Source organism: Blennius ocellaris (genome assembly GCF_963422515.1).
Source record: "Blennius ocellaris genome assembly, chromosome: 11".
Lineage (NCBI taxonomy): Eukaryota > Metazoa > Chordata > Actinopteri > Blenniiformes > Blenniidae > Blennius > Blennius ocellaris.
In genome coordinates, this window is record NC_137660.1 from 22,670,178 (window position 1) to 22,677,148 (window position 6,971).

The following is a 6,971-nucleotide window of genomic DNA, read 5'->3' on the forward strand; positions in this document are numbered from 1 at the left end:
GGGAAAAAAAAGTATTCAGACTAGTGTCGGATTGGATATTTTCACTGGAATATTTTGTGTGTATTAGGAGCCATTTGAATCCTTTCATCGGTTTTCAACGACCATCTTGGGATTTTAAATTCCGCGAAGGCACCAATCATTTTCTTTCTCAGTTTGTTCAGGCTGAACTTCCTGAAGCAGATCATTGTGGTGAGCTGCATTACCTTTTCAAACTCGGAATATGCAAATGGTGGTGGTTATGAGGTCAGTTGGTCCAGTGGAGTGAATACATCTATTTTTTTTTTTTTTTACTTGCTTCCTTTTTTATTTTGTCTCCTACCTGAGCATTTGGGACGTCGTCTCCTTTCTTCCCACAGCGGTTTTTAAAACCATTGTTTAGAAAGGAAAGAAGCTCAAGTGCAGGTTTCAGTCTTAACCCACAGAAGTTTCACTTGGAACTGCTTCATCTTACTTCTTGAACTTTGGTTCCGCTCTCTCGTCACCTCACTCTCTTCAGCATCATTGTAGGCATGTGGAAACCTTTTCGGTTGCTGGTTTATATCGACGGGAATAGAAGTCAATGACCATGAAAGCATACCTAGTTTGCAAGTGCAAGAAACTTTTAGCAATTTGGACCAATAGCAGAGTGCAATTCATAGTAGTTTTAGTAAACTCTTCCCCTCTTCAACCGAATTATTGCTCCTGGACGGGATCCGAGGTTAAGCTCACAATAACTCTTCTCTTGGGGGGAAAAGGGTATTGATAGTATAAGTGGTAGTTTGAGGCTTTTGAATTAGTTTTTTCTGCTTTATATAAGTGACCGGAATGACCTAAAATTATATTTTAGTGATAAAATGATCAGAATGAGAAATGTTTTTTTTAAAAGTGGTTTCTCAATCAAGTTAACAAGTCAGCTTTGTTGTTCAGCTCTAACATTCTAAAATAGCTTTATACAAAAAAAACAAAAAACATACGTGTCAGTCTGTTGGAGCTGAATGCATCGCCAAGGTGAGAAAAGAGGCAAAACACATTGTGGTTTATGTTAATATGACGAATGTCGGCATTTCCACTAATTCTTCAAATTCAAAAGCGGTGAAACCCGTGTCCTCGAACTCTCAGAAATGTGTCAAGTTTAAAGAAACGAGAGAAAACCTGGACACTTTTCACATTCGATTTGAATGGTTTTAAAAAGGTTACAAACTATGTGAAATTGCATGAAACATCCCGTATTTATCATGTGGAAATAAAACTCCATTCAGGACTACACAAAACTGCAGATAATGTTGAGCATTGCAATCATATAATTTGCCATAAATACAAGCAGCATTTCAGAGGGCAAGTGGTTGTTTTGGTTTTTTTGGGTGAGGGGGGGCTGTCATTTCTTTCAAAAGTTATTTTATATTGAATTTGTACATCGAAACGTAATTGCAGTTCTATCGGGTTTTTCGTATATTGTACATTTGTCACATGTGAATATTATGAGAAATTTAAATTCTACGGTGAAGCCTAATACACATCTAGTTAAGAACAACAACATATAATATGACATTTAATATTAATCAGATTATTTCCAAACAATACAACTAATATAATAAAGAGGACGCTTCATTATAGAGTCAAAAAGATTTTCCCTCATATCAGAACTCCATTACCCATAATTAGCCCACCTCAGCGGGGCAGTTGGTGAGTGTCCAGCCTGCAGCAGATGGTCTCATAATCTCAGCCACAGTTCATCATTCCATTTCCAGGCCTGCAGCCGTCGGCTCAGACTCCTCCAGGCAGTTTATCTGTGCAGAGCTGCAGAACCACTAAAGCTTCTAAATAACTTTTTCACAAATATTCAGCCGTGCTGCCATCACCTGTACACAGGGGCCCTCAGCCCATCTCCTTCCAGTTATTTTTGGACACTGCAAGGATTAGTTTGCTTTTCCCTCCTGAAGGTGTGTGTGTGTGTGTGTGTGTGTGTGTGTGTGTGTGTGTGTGTGTGTGTGTGTGTGTGTGTGTGTGTGTGTGTGTGTGTGTGTGTGTGTGTGTGTGTGTGTGTGTGTGTGTGTGTGTGTGTGTGTGTGTGTGTGTACGTACACATCAGGATGCATTTTTCTTTTAATAAGGTGTGATAAATGGATCCACTTTGATTGGCACATTGCTGGTTTGGAAATAATTTTATGTAATGAGCATAATCATTATTTGTTTTAATAGTCATCTTTTAATGATACAACTTACCATTAAATGTGTGTGCTCAGTCTTTTGAATGTTGTGTTAGATGAATCAAATTCTAACAATTCATTTAGGCAATACTAGAAATGTATTGTAATATATTGAGAAAAACGTTCAAATAATTACTTTCACTCAAACTGATTTGTAATTATTGCCATGAACTAGCGATGCCTGTCAATCTTGAAAACCGTTATTATTCACTTTTAAACTAATGTGGTGCTTTATTGAGCACAAAATCTTAGCCACTTGATGTTTGAAATGTGCATCATCATCACAGCATTACGCCAATTTAACAGCGGGGCATCTGAAACACAAATGTGCACTTTCATTTATCCATAAATTAAATGAATGAAGCCTCTCTTGTGCAAGCTGAGCATCCAGGATTGTGTCTTTCAGACACCTGCCAAATATTCCTACTGAGCAAAAAGTGGTCCAAAACAGATCTTCTCTATACATCCAGAAGACATCCTCAGAGGAGCCATACATCTTATACGTCCCAAGCAAAAAATGGTTGTAACTCAAGACATTGTGCAGTCTCCATTAAATTTCACATGCCGTCTCCTCATGTCTGTCATGATCCACTTCCCTCATTATTTTAATGACATATCAATAATTATCCAGACAGTTGGACTTAACAGACAGCTTGTGACCTGTCTCTTTCAACTGATTCTGGGTGTCTTAGATGTCTTTAATTTTTATGTGTCGTTTGTCGACTCGTACTGGCTGTCAAGTAGATGTCCAGATTACAGCCTGGATGGACGTTGTTTGCAACATTTTTCACTGTGCTGGTTCATTCAATAAATTCAACAAGTTATTTGGAAAATTAGGTTTTAAGTCTTTATAAAAAAGTATTCATGCATTGAACAAAAATGTTGTGGGGGGGGGGATCATCCCTGACAAGACTTTCTGGTACGAGAGCCCTTCAGAGTGAGAGACTGGAGGTCAAAGTTGTGAGGTAACTCCTTCTGCAGGTTACTAAAATGCATTTTGTTCTGGCCTGGCTGAGGAGAAGAATTAATTGCATTCCTTTCTGAAGAGTAATTCCACATTGAAGGGACTAATTCCATCCCGCTCATGAGTTTAGCGTTGGCTGCGGGCCGAATTCAGTGATGCAGCTTGATTTCATCAGAGGTGATGTGCGCCGGTGTGCTCGGGGGTCTGAGCTTTGGCTCTTGATCGGGGCCTAATAATCCAGATCAGCCTGTGAATCTGTCAACCGTCCTCTGGGATGACGGCCGCGCGGCGGAGCTAATCTCCCTCGGAACCTTGGGAAACTGGGAAATGACCTCGGAGCCAGCTCGCTGCGCTAACAAGATTTGGGAAAGCTGGTGTTGAGTGGAGGTCACATGCCCTCTCTCCCTCCACGGTTCCCAGATGCCGGGACTTCCTTGTTGAGCCAATCAGGTCGCCCCGCTCACTTCCTGGACGGGCAGTTGAAAGAGACACCGCGGCGGCTCGGGGCTGAACTCTGGACCCCCTCGTCGTCTGTTACCAGGCTGTACCACTCCCCATCCATCATCTGGGCTCACGTCAACACTCCAGCGTCCCTCTCCTGTCCCGCTGTACAGTTTCTCCTATTCGATCTGGCATGTTGATTCACAATACACCAGTCTAATGTCCTCAAACTTCAAAATAGATGCATCTTTGACTCAGGATGTGTTTCTATTTGAGGGAGGAAACACCTGCTATTCACTGCCGGCACTGGCACTGACAGTTGAGCAAATAAAATATCTTTGTCCTCATTTCTCTATAGAACTATGCCACTGCAAATACTTTTTGAAAGGTACATCTTCTGCTTCTGTTTCGTTTTTTACTCATTGTAATTTTTTTATTTAAACCAGAGGAGGTCGAGGCCCCTGACAAAAGGCCGATTCATATTCCATAAGAACAAGAAGAAAGTTCGGCACTCCAGAGCCCCGCTCATTAACACACTGAAGGGTGGATTTACGTGATGCACCTGAACGCATCACTCAAAGCCGGCAGCTCCTGCAGTTATAACCAGACCAACATGGTGGCTCGGACACAAATGTTCTTTTTTATTACTAAAACAGTTCAGCGAAATGTATTTGTGAAAAACATTTAAAGCGAGAAATAAGCTGTGCAGTTGAAAAGTTGGCCTGCGAGTTTGACAGCTTTTTCTGGGGAGCTTCTTCTGGCTGACGTCACAGCCGAACTTTTCTTCTCGTTCTAATGGGGAATATGCAGGGGCCACTGTCTAAGGTCAATTTTAGAAAATGGTTTTACCAATAATTTGTACGTTTACTACACCATCATCTGCCTATGGAGAGACACATTTCTTACATTTGATCCCACAGGACAACTGTTCACGTATGAACAGCGATCATTTTCAAGAAGTTCAAATTGAAATGTTCCTGAAGGAAAAAGGCAAAACGAGTCAATCATTCTCGTGAAGAGCCACTCAAAGTTAAATAAGGATTTTTTTTCCTGAAGTGTATGAAGCTACTCTGGAGAAAACGATCATAGTTTGTCTCCTTTGAAAATCTGTCGTCTCTTCAAGTGGCAATCTCCTAGACTATTATTAAAAGTGTTGCAAATGAAGCTCTTTGCGCTCCCGCCGCGTCCCGTTTTATTTTTGCTGCTTTTTCCTCCATATTTTCGATGTGCTCTGCTTGTTTTCACAGTGTTTCAGCATCTGGAGAGCGTTCAGCCCTGCGACACCTAAGCAGCGAAAAGACCCCCATTAACACAGCTCCTCTGGCTCATTATCTCTGCACTCTGTCCCATCAGTGGGCTCGTTCGTATTCAGAACGTCTGCGAGAACTATTTGCTTTTTCTCTGCCCGCTCTCCTTCTGAACTGTGAATTCAAATGTCATGCATACAAATCAACAAACTGCTTCCTGCTCAATCTGCCTCTGGTTTTTATTCTGCCGTTAGAAAGTTGGTTTTAACCTGCAGGTGCACTTTTTATTTTTGTTTTTTACTTGCAAGAAATTCATTTAGAATTTTGATTTCAATCAATTAAAAAAAATTCCATAAACACATTAAGTGTATATATCAGTGGAGAATTATTTTTGAAAACATTTTCCACTGATATAAACACGAAGGGAATGAAGTTGACTCAAACCTGTTGGCTGATTGGAATTTCTGGTTGAACTTTGCAAGTTCTCCCTTGGCCTGTATTTTGTTTCTTGTCAAATATTGATTATGTTGACAAAAGCACACAGTGGGGGTCTTGTCGTCATTTCCAGAGACCATGGTTTTTATTTACGCTGAATGTATGTTTCTATTGAAAGACTGGATGCATAACATTTCATAGTTAGATTTGTGTATCATCTGCGTAGCAATGGAAGTTAATGGAGGGTTTCCGAATAATGTTCCCTCCAGGAAGCATTGATAATATAAAAAGTATGGATTCTAACACAAAACCCAGGGGAACTTGTTCGAGGAGTTGATGTAGTCACAGGCTAAAGTGTAATCAGACTATCATCATTGTTCTGAATTTTCTTAGAGAACCTAATTTGGACTCCCCTTGCAGCCTCCTTTCCTCCTCCTGGTGGACTTGGCTGCATGTGATGACCTCGCCAGTCTCGACACAAGACGTCCCGGCCCCACAAAGACCCCAAGCTCCTCCTTCAACGTCCTTCTCATACTTCTCCCTCACTTACTGACATCACTGCTCTTGACAGCGAGCCAGAGCCCCCTCTGACATGCCTCACACACCCCGGCGCTCTTTAGTTTGTGTGCATAGATTCAGGATAATGAGAGAAGGTGCCAACCTTGACTTTTATTCTACATAATTAGTGAAGCAAAGCCTGAATGGATCATCACACTCGGCTGCATTTACTGAGCCCACATCACTGTGAAACCTCTCAAGACTGAAGCATGTGTTGACTTAGTGTAACTGATCACAATCGCTGTTTCAAGGCGACAGAACATTTCAAATCACACACCTATACATGGGCGAGAGTATTTGATTTCAATATAATATGTGAGACAACATTTCAATTCACAATTTTCAATAGTTTATTTGATAAACAGAACAAAAACACGTTTAATTCATGAACTAAGTATGAAGTTATTTTTTTAATCTTGATTTTTCATTCACGTATTTTTGAGAAAATTACACACAAGTCAACAAAAAGGCAATAATGATGAAAGTAAATATGTCATACAATTTATTTCAATTCAGCGAAAAAGGCAAGATAAGATGTAAGATAAATTCAGATTAGATTGGATAAAGTAAAGTTATATCATGCATCCATCTTCACTGCTTATCCTGTATCGGGCACCAAGGGGTAATTTTAGTGTCATATTTTATATTATATTATATTATATTATATTATATTATATTATATTATATTATATTATATTATATTATATTATATTATATTATATTATATTATATTATGTAAGATACAAATAGTTTAGATTAAGAGAGGTAATTTTCACAAAATGTATGAAAATGATAATACAGAATAACAAATAGTATGGTAAGAACCATATACGATACAAATAATTTACAATACAAAATAGTACAAGTCAGTATTTAAATAAATAAGTTAAAACATTTTTTTTTTTAGATACAACGTAATCTTATGCAAGTTTACGGAGCCCCTCTGGTGACATTGGTGGAAAAAATTTAAAATATCTTTAGAGATCTTTAGAATTTCCGAGCAGTCCATGAACTCAGCATTGGACCCACCCTTCCCCTGGCCCCTCCCTCTCCCCGGCTCACCTTGCCTGGTGGGCGGCTTCATGTCGCGCTGATCCCCGGTGGACCTCCGAAGAGTGAGCGAGTCAAGCCGGCAGACGC